General features: G+C 48.1%; 1 protein-coding gene across 1 annotated transcript in view; it reads left to right on the plus strand.

The window, feature by feature from the left end:
- POU6F2 (POU class 6 homeobox 2) overlaps positions 1-16,774 on the plus strand; it is a 1,003,473-nt gene that overhangs the window by 91,045 nt on the left and 895,654 nt on the right. The window lies entirely within an intron of this gene.

Genomic DNA, 16,774 nt, shown 5'->3' on the forward strand with positions numbered 1-16,774 from the left:
ACTCCCCATAAGTAGTGTGCATGATTGTAGAATAACTGCATTTTGCACATCACCAGTTTTGAGGCTTAAATATACACTTTGCCGCTGATCAATGCCCAAAACCAGGTACCTGGATTGGGGTCCAAATTAAAGGTTAAGGTGTACAGGTGCAAGATCAGCTATTTAATTATTTTTTTTGAGCTGTTAATTTGGTTGCTGCATTTATGTGGTTGGACGGTTTCTTGCAATGATGAATGGTGGACAAATAGTCCACTGTCCATATATACCATCTGAGACAGTTTATTTCCAATAATGTTGTCAGCTACCATGCACTGCTCAAGTTTAAAAAGACTTTTTCTCAAATACTGTAACACACACTAAAAACAAGTATTACACAAATCTCATATACTACACTAATGTTTTAGTGTAAACACACTAATATTATGACTTACCAATTTGTTAGGTATGCAAGCTGTCCTTATTACTTATTTTGTTTTTATATACTGTTATTAACCCCTTCGCTGCCAGGCCTTTTCCCCCTCCTGTGCCAGGCCTTTTTTTGCCTATTTGGGGCAGTTTGCGCTTAGGCCCTCATAACTTTTTGTCCACATAAGCTAACCAAGCCCAATTTATGTCCTTTTTTTCCAACATCCTCGGGATTCTAGAGGTACCCAGACTTTGTGGGTTCCCCTGAAGGAGGCCAAGAAATTAGCCAAAATACAGTGAAAATTTCGTTTTTTTCAAAAAAATTGGAAAAAGTGGCTGCAGAAGAAGGCTTGTGGTTTTCCCCCTGAAAATGGCATCAACAAAGGGTTTGCGGTGCTAAACCCAGCAGGTTTCCAGCTTTCATGAACAGGCAGACTTGAATCAGAAAACCCAATTTTTCAACACAATTTTGGCATTTTACTGGGACATACCCCATTTTTTGCACTTTTTTGTGCTTTCAGCCTCCTTCCAGTCAGTGACAGAAATGGGCATGAAACCAATGCTGGATCCCAGAAACCTAAACATTTCTGAAGAGTAGACAAAATTCTGAATTCAGCAAGGGGTCATTTGTGTAGATCCTAAAAGGGTTTCCTACAGAAAATAACAACTGAAAAAGAAGAATATTGAAATTGAGGTGAAAAAAACCAATTTTTCTCTACGTTTTATCTGTAACTTTTCCCTGCAATGTCAGATTATCAAAAGCAATATACCGTTACGTCTGCTGGACTCCTCTGGTTGCGGGGATATATAGGGCTTGTAGGTTCATCAAGAACCAGAGGAACCCAGAGCCAATAAATGAGCTGCACCCTGCAGTGCGTTTTCATTCTATACTGGGTATACAGCAATTCATTTGCTGAAATCTAAAGAGTAAAAAATAGCTATCAAGAAAACCCTTGTATTTCCAAAAAGGGCACAAGATAAGGTGTTGAGGAGCAGTGGTTATTTGCACATCTCTGAATTCCGGGGTGACCATACGAGCATGTGAATTACAGGGCAATTCTCAAATAGATGTCTTTTTTACACACTCTCCTATATTTGGAAGGAATAAATTTAGAGAAAGACAAGGGGCAATAACACTTGTTTTGGTAATCTATGTTCCCCCAAGTCTCCCGATAAAAATGATACCTCACTTGTGTGGGTAGGCCTAGCGCCCGCGACAGGAAACACCCCAAAGCGCAACGTGGACACATCCAATTTTTTTAAAGAAAACAGAGGTGATTTTTGCAAAGTGCCTACCTGTAGATTTTGGCCTCTAGCTCAGCCGGCACCTAGGGAAACCTACCAAACCTGTGCATTTCTGAAAAACAAGAGACCTAGGGGAAACCAAGATGGGGTGACTTATGGGGCTCGGACCAGGTTCTGTTACCCAGAATCCTTTGCAAACCTCAAAATCTGGCTAAAAAAACACAAGTTCCTCAAATTTCTGTGGCAGAAAGTTCTGGAATGTGAGAGGAGCCACAAATTTCCTCCCACCCAGCGTTCCCCTAAGTCTCCCGATAAAAATGATACCTCACTTGTGTGGGTAGGCCTAGCGCCCGCGACAGGAAACACCCCAAAGCGCAACGTGGACACATCCAATTTTTTTAAAGAAAACAGAGGTGATTTTTGCAAAGTGCCTACCTGTAGATTTTGGCCTCTAGCTCAGCCGGCACCTAGGGAAACCTACCAAACCTGTGCATTTCTGAAAACTAGAGACCTAGGGGAATCCAAGATGGGGTGACTTGTGGGGCTCGGACCGGGTTCTGTTACCCAGAATCCTTTGCAAACCTCAAAATTTGGCTAAAAAAACACATGTTCCTCACATTTCTGTGGCAGAAAGTTCTGGAATCTGAGAGGAGCCACAAATTTCCTTCCACCCAGCGTTCCCCCAAGTCTCCCGATAAAAATGATACCTCACTTGTGTGGGTAGGCCTAGCGCCCGCAACAGGAAACGCCCCAAAGCGCAACGTGGACACATCGAATTTTTTTTAAGAAAACAGAGGTGGTTTTTGCAAAGTGCCTACCTGTAGATTTTGGCCTCTAGCTCAGGCGGTACCTAGGGAAACCTACCAAACCTGTACATTTCTGAAAACTAGAGACCTAGGGGAATCCAAGATGGGGTAACTTGTGGGGCTCGGACCAGGTTCTGTTACCCAGAATCCTTTGCAAACCTCAAAATTTGTCTAAAAACCTCACATTTCTGTGGCAGAAAGTTCTGTAATCTGAGAGGAGCCACAAATTTCCTTCCACCCAGCGTTCCCCCAAGTCTCCCGATAAAAATGATACCTCACTTTTGTGGGTAGGCCTAGCGCCCGCGACAGGAAATGCCCCAAAGCGCAACGTGGACACATCCAATTTTTTTAAAGAAAACAGAGGTGATTTTTGCAAAGTGCCTACCTGTAGATTTTGGCCTCTAGCTCAGCCGGCACCTAGGGAAACCTACCAAACCTGTGCATTTCTGAAAACTAGAGACCTAGGGGAATCCAAGATGGGGTGACTTGTGGGGCGTCGTACCAGGTTCTGTTACCCAGAATCCTTTGCAAACCTCAAAATTTGGCTAAAAAAACACATGTTCTTCACATTTCTGTGGCAGAAAGTTCTGGAAAGTGAGAGGAGCCACAAACTTCCTTACACCCAGCGTTCCCCCAAGTCTCCCGATAAAAATGATACCTCACTTGTGTGGGTAGGCCTAGCGCCCGCGACAGGAAATGTCCCAAAGCGCAACGTGGACACATCCCATTTTTTTAAAGAAAACAGTGCCTACCTGTGGATTTTGGCCTGTAGCTCAGCCGGCACCTAGGGAAACCTACCAACCCTGTGCATTTCTGAAAACTAGAGACCTAGGGGAATCTAAGATGGGGTGACTTGTGGGGCTCGGACCAGGTTCTGTTACCCAGAATCCTTTGCAAACCTCAAAATTTGGCTACAAAAACACCCTTTCCTCTCATTTCGGTGACAGAAAGTTCTAGAATCTGAGAGGAGCCACAAATTTCTTTCCACTCAGCGTTCCCCCAAGTCTCCCGATAAAAATGATACCTGTAAGGAAATGCCTCCTTGGCATGGTTGCCCCCTGACTTTTTGCCTTTGCTGATGCTATGTTTACAATTGAAAGTGTGCTGAGGCCTGCTAACCAGGCCCCAGCACCAGTGTTCTTTCCCTAACCTGTACTTTTGTATCCACAATTGGCAGACCCTGGCATCCAGATAAGTCCCTTGTAACTGGTACTTCTAGTACCAAGGGCCCTGATGCCAAGGAAGGTCTCTAAGGGCTGCAGCATGTCTTATGCCACCCTGGAGACCTCTCACTCAGCACAGACACACTGCTTGCCAGCTTGTGTGTGCTAGTGAGGACAAAACGAGTAAGTCGACATGGCACTCCCCTCAGGGTGCCATGCCAGCCTCTCACTGCCTATGCAGTATAGGTAAGACACCCCTCTAGCAGGCCTTACAGCCCTAAGGCAGGGTGCACTATACCATAGGTGAGGGTACCAGTGCATGAGCATGGTACCCCTACAGTGTCTAAATAAAACCTTAGACATTGTAAGTGCAGGGTAGCCATAAGAGTATGTGGTCTGGGAGTCTGTCAAACACGAACTCCACAGCACCATAATGGCTACACTGAAAACTGGGAAGTTTGGTATCAAACTTCTCAGCACAATAAATGCACACTGATGCCAGTGTACATTTTATTGTAAAATACACCACAGAGGGCACCTTAGAGGTGCCCCCTGAAACTTAACCGACTATCTGTGTAGGCTGACTAGTTTTAGCAGCCTGCCACAAACCGAGACATGTTGCTGGCCCCATGGGGAGAGTGCCTTTGTCACTCTGAGGCCAGTAACAAAGCCTGCACTGGGTGGAGATGCTAACACCTCTCCCAGGCAGGAATTGTCACACCTGGCGGTGAGCCTCAAAGGCTCACCCCCTTTGTGCCAACCCAGCAGGACACTCCAGCTAGTGGAGTTGCCCGCCCCCTCCGGCCAGGCCCCACTTTTGGCGGCAAGGCCGGAGAAAATAATGAGAATAACAAGGAGGAGTCACTGGCCAGTCAGGACAGCCCCTAAGGTGTCCTGAGCTGAGGTGACTCTAACTTTTAGAAATCCTCCATCTTGCAGATGGAGGATTCCCCCAATAGGGTTAGGATTGTGACCCCCTCCCCTTGGGAGGAGGCACAAAGAGGGTGTACCCACCCTCAGGGCTAGTAGCCATTGGCTACTAACCCCCCAGACCTAAACACGCCCTTAAATTTAGTATTTAAGGGCTACCCTGAACCCTAGAAAATTAGATTCCTGTAACTACAAGAAGAAGGACTGCCTAGCTGAAAACCCCTGCAGCGGAAGACCAGAAGACGACAACTGCCTTGGCTCCAGAAACTCACCGGCCTGTCTCCTGCCTTCCAAAGATCCTGCTCCAGCGACGCCTTCCAAAGGGACCAGCGACCTCGACATCCTCTGAGGACTGCCCCTGCTTCGAAAAGACAAGAAACTCCCGAGGACAGCGGACCTGCTCCAAGAAAAGCTGCAACTTTGTTTCCAGCAGCTTTAAAGAACCCTGCAAGCTCCCCGCAAGAAGCGTGAGACTTGCAACACTGCACCCGGCGACCCCGACTCGGCTGGTGGCGATCCAACACCTCAGGAGGGACCCCAGGACTACTCTGATACTGTGAGTACCAAAACCTGTCCCCCCTGAGCCCCCACAGCGCCGCCTGCAGAGGGAATCCCGAGGCTTCCCCTGACCGCGACTCTTTGAACCTAAAGTCCCGACGCCTGGGAGAGACCCTGCACCCGCAGCCCCCAGGACCTGAAGGACCGGACTTTCACTGGAGGAGTGACCCCCAGGAGTCCCTCTCCCTCGCCCAAGTGGAGGTTTCCCCGAGGAAACCCCCCCTTGCCTGCCTGCAGCGCTGAAGAGATCCCGAGATCTCTCATAGACTAACATTGCGAACCCGACGCTTGTCTCTACACTGCACCCGGCCGCCCCCGCGCCGCTGAGGGTGAAATTTCTGTGTGGGCTTGTGTCCCCCCCGGTGCCCTACAAAATCCCCCTGGTCTGCCCTCCGAAGACGCGGGTACTTACCTGCAAGCAGACCGGAACCGGGGCACCCCCTTCTCTCCATTCTAGCCTATGCGCTTTGGGCACCACTTTGAACTCTGCACCTGACCGGCCCTGAGCTGCTGGTGTGGTGACTTTGGGGTTGCTCTGAACCCCCAACGGTGGGCTACCTTGGACCAAGAACTGAACCCTGTAAGTGTCCTACTTACCTGGTAAAACTAACCAAAACTTACCTCCCCCAGGAACTGTGAAAATTGCACTAAGTGTCCACTTTTAAAACAGCTATTTGTGAATAACTTGAAAAGTATACATGCAATTTTTATGATTTGAAGTTCCTAAAGTACTTTCCTGCAATACCTTTCGAATGAGATATTACATGTAGAATTTGAACCTGTGGTTCTTAAAATAAACTAAGAAAAGATATTTTTCTATATAAAAACCTATTGGCTGGATTTGTCTCTGAGTGTGTGTACCTCATTTATTGTCTATGTGTATGTACAACAAATGCTTAACACTACTCCTTGGATAAGCCTACTGCTCGACCACACTACCACAAAATAGAGCATTAGTATTATCTATTTTTACCACTATTTTACCTCTAAGGGGAACCCTTGGACTCTGTGCATGCTATTCCTTACTTTGAAATAGCACCTACAGAGCCAACTTCCTACATTGGTGGATCAGCGGTGGGGTACAAGACTTTGCATTTGCTGGACTACTCAGCCAATACCTGATCACACGACAAATTCCAAAATTGTCATTAGAAATTGATTTTTGCAATTTGAAAAGTTTTCTAAATTCTTAAAAGACCTGCTAGGGCCTTGTGTTAGATCCTGTTTAGCATTTCTTTTAGAGTTTAAAAGTTTGTTAAAAGTTTGAATTAGATTCTAGAACCAGTTTTAGTTTCTTAAAAAGTATTCCAACTTTTAGAAGCATAATGTCTAGCACAGATGTGAATGTGGTGGAACTCGACACCACACCTTACCTCCATCTACAGATGAGAGAGCTAAGGTCACTCTGTAAACTAAAGAAAATAACAATGGGCCCCAAACCTACCAAAATACAGCTCCAGGAGCTTTTGGCAGAGTTTGAAAAGGCCAACCCCTCTGAGGGTGGCAACTCAGAGGAAGAGGATAGTGACTTGGAGGACAATTCCCCCCTACCAGTCCTATCTAGGGAGAACAGGGTCCCTCAAACCCTGACTCCTAAAATAATAGTCAGAGATGCTGGTTCCCTCACAGGAGAGACCAACACCTCTGAAATCACTGAGGATAGCCCCAGTGAAGAGGACATCCAGTTAGCCAGGATGGCCAAAAGATTGGCTTTGGAAAGACAGATCCTAGCCATAGAGAGGGAAAGACAAGAGATGGGCCTAGGACCCATCAATGGTGGCAGCAACATAAATAGGGTCAGAGATTCTCCTGACATGTTGAAAATCCCTAAAGGGATTGTAACTAAATATGAAGATGGTGATGACATCACCAAATGGTTCACAGCTTTTGAGAGGGCTTGTGTAACCAGAAAAGTGAACAGATCTCACTGGGGTGCTCTCCTTTGGGAAATGTTCACAGGAAAGTGTAGGGATAGACTCCTCACACTCTCTGGACAAGATGCAGAATCTTATGACCTCATGAAGGGTACCCTGATTGAGGGCTTTGGATTCTCCACTGAGGAGTACAGGATTAGGTTCAGGGGGGCTCAAAAATCCTCGAGCCAGACCTGGGTTGACTTTGTTGACTACTCAGTGAAAACACTAGATGGTTGGATTCAAGGCAGTGGTGTAAGTAATTATGATGGGCTGTACAATTTATTTGTGAAAGAACACCTGTTAAGTAATTGTTTCAATGATAAACTGCATCAGCATCTGGTAGACCTAGGACCAATTTCTCCCCAAGAATTGGGAAAGAAGGCGGACCATTGGGTCAAGACAAGGGTGTCCAAGACTTCAACAGGGGGTGACCAAAAGAAAGGGGTCACAAAGACTCCCCAGCAGAAGGGTGATGAGACAACCAAAACTAAAAATAGTAAAGAGTCTTCTACAGGCCCCCAAAAACCTGCACAGGAGGGTGGGCCCAGAGCCTCTTCACAAAACAATGGGTACAAGGGTAAAAACTTTGATCCCAAAAAGGCCTGGTGTCATAGCTGTAAACAGCATGGACACCAAACTGGAGACAAGGCCTGTCCCAAGAAAGGTTCCACTCCAAACTCCCATCCAGGTAACACTGGTATGGCTAGTCTCCAAGTGGGATCAACAGTGTGCCCAGAGCAAATCAGGGTCCACACTGAAGCTACTCTAGTTTCTGAGGGTGGGGTGGATTTAGCCACACTAGCTGTCTGGCCGCCTAACATGCAAAAATACAGACAGCAACTCTTAATTAATGGGACTAGAATAGAGGGCCTGAGGGATACAGGTGCCAGTGTCACCATGGTGACAGAGAAACTGGTTTCCCCTGGCCAATACCTGACTGGAAAAACCTACACAGTCACCAACGCTGACAATCAGAGAAAAGTACATCCCATGGCAATGGTTACTTTAGAATGGGGAGGGGTCAATGGCCTGAAACAGGTGGTGGTCTCCTCAAATATCCCAGTGGACTGTCTGCTTGGAAATGACCTGGAGTCCTCAGCATGGGCTGAGGTAGAGCTAAAAACCCATGCAGCAATGCTGGGTATCCCTGAACTGGTGTGTGTGAAAACAAGAGCACAGTGCAAGGCACGGGGTGAAAAAGTAGAGCTGGAGTCTGGAAAAATGGCCCAGCCTACCAAGAGAACAGGAAAGTCAGTTGGGAAACCAACTGCAACACAGCAAAAGAAAGGGGACCTCTCTTCTCCGGAAGAAGTTCTGCCCTCTGAGGGAACTGAGCCTTTGGAGCTTGAACCTTATCAGGTTGAGCTCTTGGGCCCAGGGGGACCCTCAAGGGAGGAGCTGTGTAAGGGACAAGAAACCTGTCCCTCTCTTGAAGGCCTTAGGCAGCAAGCTGCTGAAGAGTCCAAAGGCAAGAAAAATGGAACGCATAGGGTCTATTGGGAAGATGGACTCCTGTACACTGAGGCCAGAGACCCCAAACCTGGTGCCACTAGGAGAGTGGTAGTGCCTCAGCTGTTCAGAGAGTTCATCCTAACATTGGCCCATGACATTCCCCTTGCTGGACATTTGGGACAAACCAAGACGTGGGAGAGGTTAGTCAACCACTTCTACTGGCCCAATATGTCCAACATGGTTAAGGAGTTTTGCCTCTCCTGCCCCACCTGTCAAGCCAGTGGTAAGACAGGTGGGCATCCAAAGGCCCCCCTCATTCCACTTCCAGTGGTGGGGGTTCCCTTTGAAAGAGTGGGTGTGGACATAGTTGGTCCACTGGAACCTCCCACAGCCTCAGGAAATATGTATATCCTGGTAGTAGTGGATCATGCTACCAGGTATCCTGAAGCTATTCCCCTTAGGTCGACTACTGCCCCTGCAGTAGCCAAGGCCCTCATTGGTATCTTTACCAGAGTGGGTTTCCCTAAGGAGGTGGTGTCTGACAGAGGTACCAACTTCATGTCAGCATACCTAAAGCACATGTGGAATGAGTGTGGAGTGACTTATAAATTCACTACCCCATACCATCCACAAACTAATGGCTTGGTTGAGAGATTCAACAAGACATTAAAAGGCATGATCATGGGGCTCCCAGAAAAACTCAAAAGGAGATGGGATGTCCTCTTGCCATGTCTGCTTTTCGCTTACAGAGAGGTGCCACAGAAGGGAGTAGGATTCTCACCCTTTGAACTTCTGTTTGGTCATCCTGTAAGGGGACCACTTGCTCTTGTTAAAGAAGGCTGGGAGAGACCTCTCCATGAGCCAAAACAAGACATAGTGGACTATGTACTTGGCCTTCGCTCTAGAATGGCAGAGTACATGGAAAAGGCAACCAAAAACCTTGAGGCCAGCCAACAACTCCAGAAGTTTTGGTATGACCAAAAGGCTGCACTGGTTGAGTTCCAACCAGGGCAGAAAGTCTGGGTTCTGGAGCCTGTGGCTCCCAGGGCACTCCAGGACAAATGGAGTGGCCCTTACCCAGTGCTGGAGAGGAAGAGTCAGGTCACCTACTTGGTGGACCTGGGCACAAGCAGGAGCCCCAAGAGGGTGATCCATGTGAACCGCCTTAAGCTCTTCCATGACAGGGCTGATGTGAATCTGTTGATGGTAACAGATGAGGATCAGGAGGCAGAGAGTGAACCTCTCCCTGATCTTCTGTCATCAGACCCAAAAGATGGCACAGTAGATGGAGTGATCTACTCAGACACCCTCTCTGGCCAACAGCAGGCTGATTGTAGGAGAGTCCTACAACAGTTTCCTGAGCTTTTCTCCCTAACCCCTGGTCAGACACACCTGTGTACCCATGATGTGGACACAGGAGACAGCATGCCTGTCAAGAACAAAATCTTCAGACAGTCTGACCATGTTAAGGAAAGCATCAAGGTGGAAGTCCACAAGATGCTGGAATTGGGAGTCATTGAGCGCTCTGACAGCCCCTGGGCTAGCCCAGTGGTCTTAGTCCCCAAACCTCACACCAAAGATGGAAAGAAAGAGATGAGGTTTTGTGTGGACTACAGAGGGCTCAATTCTGTCACCAAAACAGATGCCCATCCAATTCCAAGAGCTGATGAGCTCATTGATAAATTAGGTGCTGCCAAATTTCTAAGTACCTTTGACTTGACAGCAGGGTACTGGCAAATAAAAATGGCACCTGGAGCAAAAGAAAAGACAGCATTCTCCACACCTGATGGGCATTATCAGTTTACTGTTATGCCCTTTGGTTTAAAGAATGCCCCTGCCACCTTCCAAAGGTTGGTGAATCAAGTCCTTGCTGGCTTGGAGTCCTTTAGCACAGCTTATCTTGATGATATTGCTGTCTTTAGCTCCACCTGGCAGGATCACCTGGTCCACCTGGGGAAGGTTTTGAAGGCTCTGCAATCTGCAGGCCTCTCTATCAAGGCATCCAAATGCCAGATAGGGCAGGGAACTGTGGTTTACTTGGGACACCTTGTAGGTGGAGGCCAAGTTCAGCCACTCCAACCCAAGATCCAGACTATTCTGGACTGGGTAGCTCCAAAAACCCAGACTCAAGTCAGGGCATTCCTTGGCTTGACTGGGTATTACAGGAGGTTTGTGAAGGGATATGGATCCATTGTGACAGCCCTCACTGAACTCACCTCCAAGAAAATGCCCAAGAAAGTGAACTGGACTGTGGAATGCCAACAGGCCTTTGACACCCTGAAACAGGCAATGTGCTCAGCACCAGTTCTCAAAGCTCCAGATTATTCTAAGCAGTTCATTGTGCAGACTGATGCCTCTGAACATGGGATAGGGGCAGTTTTGTCCCAAACAAATGATGATGGCCTTGACCAGCCTGTTGCTTTCATTAGCAGGAGGTTACTCCCCAGGGAGCAGCGTTGGAGTGCCATTGAGAGGGAGGCCTTTGCTGTGGTTTGGTCCCTGAAGAAGCTGAGACCATACCTCTTTGGGACTCACTTCCTAGTTCAAACTGACCACAGACCTCTCAAATGGCTGATGCAAATGAAAGGTGAAAATCCTAAACTGTTGAGGTGGTCCATCTCCCTACAGGGAATGAACTTTATAGTGGAACACAGGCCTGGGACTGCCCATGCCAATGCAGATGGCCTTTCCAGGTTCTTCCACTTAGAAAATGAAGACTCTCTTGGGAAAGGTTAGTCTCATCCTCTTTCGTTTGGGGGGGGGTTGTGTAAGGAAATGCCTCCTTGGCATGGTTGCCCCCTGACTTTTTGCCTTTGCTGATGCTATGTTTACAATTGAAAGTGTGCTGAGGCCTGCTAACCAGGCCCCAGCACCAGTGTTCTTTCCCTAACCTGTACTTTTGTATCCACAATTGGCAGACCCTGGCATCCAGATAAGTCCCTTGTAACTGGTACTTCTAGTACCAAGGGCCCTGATGCCAAGGAAGGTCTCTAAGGGCTGTAGCATGTCTTATGCCACCCTGGAGACCTCTCACTCAGCACAGACACACTGCTTGCCAGCTTGTGTGTGCTAGTGAGGACAAAACGAGTAAGTCGACATGGCACTCCCCTCAGGGTGCCATGCCAGCCTCTCACTGCCTATGCAGTATAGGTAAGACACCCCTCTAGCAGGCCTTACAGCCCTAAGGCAGGGTGCACTATACCATAGGTGAGGGTACCAGTGCATGAGCATGGTACCCCTACAGTGTCTAAATAAAACCTTAGACATTGTAAGTGCAGGGTAGCCATAAGAGTATGTGGTCTGGGAGTCTGTCAAACACGAACTCCACAGCACCATAATGGCTACACTGAAAACTGGGAAGTTTGGTATCAAACTTCTCAGCACAATAAATGCACACTGATGCCAGTGTACATTTTATTGTAAAATACACCACAGAGGGCACCTTAGAGGTGCCCCCTGAAACTTAACCGACTATCTGTGTAGGCTGACTAGTTTTAGCAGCCTGCCACAAACCGAGACATGTTGCTGGCCCCATGGGGAGAGTGCCTTTGTCACTCTGAGGCCAGTAACAAAGCCTGCACTGGGTGGAGATGCTAACACCTCTCCCAGGCAGGAATTGTCACACCTGGCGGTGAGCCTCAAAGGCTCACCCCCTTTGTGCCAACCCAGCAGGACACTCCAGCTAGTGGAGTTGCCCGCCCCCTCCGGCCAGGCCCCACTTTTGGCGGCAAGGCCGGAGAAAATAATGAGAATAACAAGGAGGAGTCACTGGCCAGTCAGGACAGCCCCTAAGGTGTCCTGAGCTGAGGTGACTCTAACTTTTAGAAATCCTCCATCTTGCAGATGGAGGATTCCCCCAATAGGGTTAGGATTGTGACCCCCTCCCCTTGGGAGGAGGCACAAAGAGGGTGTACCCACCCTCAGGGCTAGTAGCCATTGGCTACTAACCCCCCAGACCTAAACACGCCCTTAAATTTAGTATTTAAGGGCTACCCTGAACCCTAGAAAATTAGATTCCTGCAACTACAAGAAGAAGGACTGCCTAGCTGAAAACCCCTGCAGCGGAAGACCAGAAGACGACAACTGCCTTGGCTCCAGAAACTCACCGGCCTGTCTCCTGCCTTCCAAAGATCCTGCTCCAGCGACGCCTTCCAAAGGGACCAGCGACCTCGACATCCTCTGAGGACTGCCCCTGCTTCGAAAAGACAAGAAACTCCCGAGGACAGCGGACCTGCTCCAAGAAAAGCTGCAACTTTGTTTCCAGCAGCTTTAAAGAACCCTGCAAGCTCCCCGCAAGAAGCGTGAGACTTGCAACACTGCACCCGGCGACCCCGACTCGGCTGGTGGCGATCCAACACCTCAGGAGGGACCCCAGGACTACTCTGATACTGTGAGTACCAAAACCTGTCCCCCCTGAGCCCCCACAGCGCCGCCTGCAGAGGGAATCCCGAGGCTTCCCCTGACCGCGACTCTTTGAACCTAAAGTCCCGACGCCTGGGAGAGACCCTGCACCCGCAGCCCCCAGGACCTGAAGGACCGGACTTTCACTGGAGGAGTGACCCCCAGGAGTCCCTCTCCCTCGCCCAAGTGGAGGTTTCCCCGAGGAAACCCCCCCTTGCCTGCCTGCAGCGCTGAAGAGATCCCGAGATCTCTCATAGACTAACATTGCGAACCCGACGCTTGTCTCTACACTGCACCCGGCCGCCCCCGCGCCGCTGAGGGTGAAATTTCTGTGTGGGCTTGTGTCCCCCCCGGTGCCCTACAAAATCCCCCTGGTCTGCCCTCCGAAGACGCGGGTACTTACCTGCAAGCAGACCGGAACCGGGGCACCCCCTTCTCTCCATTCTAGCCTATGCGCTTTGGGCACCACTTTGAACTCTGCACCTGACCGGCCCTGAGCTGCTGGTGTGGTGACTTTGGGGTTGCTCTGAACCCCCAACGGTGGGCTACCTTGGACCAAGAACTGAACCCTGTAAGTGTCCTACTTACCTGGTAAAACTAACCAAAACTTACCTCCCCCAGGAACTGTGAAAATTGCACTAAGTGTCCACTTTTAAAACAGCTATTTGTGAATAACTTGAAAAGTATACATGCAATTTTTATGATTTGAAGTTCCTAAAGTACTTACCTGCAATACCTTTCGAATGAGATATTACATGTAGAATTTGAACCTGTGGTTCTTAAAATAAACTAAGAAAAGATATTTTTCTATATAAAAACCTATTGGCTGGATTTGTCTCTGAGTGTGTGTACCTCATTTATTGTCTATGTGTATGTACAACAAATGCTTAACACTACTCCTTGGATAAGCCTACTGCTCGACCACACTACCACAAAATAGAGCATTAGTATTATCTATTTTTACCACTATTTTACCTCTAAGGGGAACCCTTGGACTCTGTGCATGCTATTCCTTACTTTGAAATAGCACCTACAGAGCCAACTTCCTACAATACCTCACTTGTGTGGGTGGGCCAGGTGCCTGCAACAGAATAAGGCCCAAAACTTGAAGAGATAGAAGGGATAGCACAGCGAGTTTATAAGGGCATACTCTTTTATACATCTTTAGACGGACTCTGCTTTGGGGACCCACATAAGTGAGGTGTAATTTTACTTGGGAGACTGAGGGGAAAACTGGGGAGTAGGAATTTTGTGCTGGAGCGGTGATCCTACTAAGAAAAGTCAGGAAAATATGCTTTTTTATGCACATTTTGAGGTTTACAGAGGAGTCTGGGTAAGAAAATGTTGGGGGAGCCACGCAAGCCACACCTCCCTGGACTCCTTGGGGTGTCTAGTTTTAAAAAATGTCTGGGTTTTGTAGGTTTCCCTAGATGAAGGCCGCACCCAGGACCAAAAACATAGGTGGGCCCTCCCCCCCAAACACAGGTATTTTTGTAATATATCATTTTGATGTGTGCACATACGTCTGTGATGTGCCAAACACTAAAATTGTGAAAAGAAACACACTTAGGTTATGTGAAGAAGACCCCTCACCCACCAACCAAGTTGGTGGCATGCTTCATCATCGGGGTCCCACCCGAGGCACCTAGCGTGTCACAGGTGTGCTGTGATGCCTGATTACAGCGGAGCAGGTTTTGTCATTTTTACCACACATACTGGTTGGATTTGGCACGAGGGTGAGTGATGGTTCAGTGGATCAAATTTTATTAACAAGAGATTTCACAAAAATGAAATGCACTGCTAATAACTGAAAGGGAAAAAACTGAACCAATTACTCACAGCTCGTGAGCTGTAAAGCCGCGACAAGGCACCAACCGCTTTACAGTCCATTCACACACCTTTCATACATGACACGCACAAGACCATTCACACCACCAGCCACGGGCCCAGCACATTACAACACTCACATCGACAGACCGCGCCACTCAAGGGCCCATCACTTACATACGCCCACATGCCTGATACAAGAATCACACCAGCTGATGGGAGTGTGGACTGCCGTTTGGCTGGCACCGCCAGCCAAGCACTACCCCTCGCACACCGCCAGCCAAGCACCACCCCAAGCACACCGCCAGCCAAGCGCCACCCCAAGCACACCGCCAGCCAAGCGCCACCCCACGCACACCGCCAGCCAAGCGCCTCCCCACGCACACCGCCAGCCAAGCGCCACCCCACACACACCGCCAGCCAAGCGCCACCCCAAGCGCACCGCCAGCCAAGCGCCACGCCAAGCGCCACCCCACGCACACCGCCAGCCAAGTGCCACCCCACGCACACCGCCATCACTTTTTTTGTTTATAAACAACAAAGAAACCACTAATTATAAAATAAGCACAAAACTACAAACACAAAAGCTCTAACTAAATACATGACAGAGATGCCAACCGTGAAACATATGAAAATATAAAACAGACAGCTTACGCTCACGGTATTTCCCAGATTTTTTTTTGGGTATGGTAACTTCTATAACAGCCGGGCACACACAGCCCAGGCTTTGAAGGGCATTCGGGGCAGTACATCCGGCTCTCACTCCGGATTAATCTCCGGGCACATACTCTACATTTCTTTGTGGGCAAGTCTTTTTTGGGAGTGGGAGGAATGTGATCTGGAAAGTGCCGATCTTTCAATCTAGCCACATCCTCCAAAACTTCTACTCTAGGAACTCTTGCCGGTTCCACCACAATAAGGCTTTCTATCACCGACTCCTGAAATTTAACAAATGTCATCCTTGACTCAGGTGAACAATCCTTGTATACAATAAAGGCATTAAAAGTTGCCAAATGAAATAAATGTAGGGCCAACTTTTTATACCACACATAAGACTTACGAAGAGCAGTGTAAGGTTCCAACCTCTGATCTACTCTATCAACACCACCCATGTGCCTATTGTAGTCCAAAATGCATGCAGGTTTGCGCACTTCCGCAACCTGACCCCAAACAGCCACAGGGGAAGTACTCTCATCATGGATGGTCGATAGCATGTACACATCCCTCCTGTCTGAAAATTTCAGAGCTAGCAGCTCATTATTCCGCAAGGCACTGCACTGTCCCCTCTCAAGTTTTTTACAGACAAGCTCCCTTGTATAGCCTTTCCGGTTAGAACGGATTGTGCCACAAGCAACAGTGTCCACCCTAAACAACTCCTTGAACAACTAAACTCCAGTGTAGAAATTATCTACGTACAAATGGTGACCTTTGTTAAACAGCCATCTAGCAAGTTCCCACACAATTTTTTTGCTAACTCCAAAAGTGGCCGGACAACCAGGAGGGTCAATACTGGAATCCCTACCAGTGTAGACCAGGAAATTATACACTTATCCTGTACTGCTTTCTGGCAGCAGATACAATTTAATCCCATACCGTGCCCTCTTACTAGGAATGTACTGCTTAAAAACTAAACGCCCCTTGAAAAGGACCAAAGACTCGTCCACACTTATCTCTTTGCCTGGAACATAGACCTCTAAAAACCGATCCACAAAATGATCAAGGACAGGCCTAATCTTAAAAAGACGGTCACAATCAGGGTGATCTCGTGGCAAGGCTAAAGCATTGTCTACAAAATGCAGCATACGAAGAAGAAGCAAATACCGATTACGTGTCATAGTTGCAGGAAATATAGCAGTTGCCATCAAGGGACTAGTAGACCAATAAGCCAGTGACGGCTTCCTGATCAACCCCATCAAAAAAGACAAACCTAAAAACCTTTTCATCTCTTCCAGATATGTGGGAACCCACTGAGTAGCTCTAGACTGAGGCTTAAGTCTGGCAGCGTTGTCCCGCAAATATTGCTCTGCATACACATTTGTCTGCTCCACAATCTCTTCCAAAAATACATCGT

This window comes from Pleurodeles waltl, chromosome 2_1, assembly GCF_031143425.1.
Source record: "Pleurodeles waltl isolate 20211129_DDA chromosome 2_1, aPleWal1.hap1.20221129, whole genome shotgun sequence".
Taxonomy (NCBI): Eukaryota; Metazoa; Chordata; class Amphibia; order Caudata; family Salamandridae; genus Pleurodeles; species Pleurodeles waltl.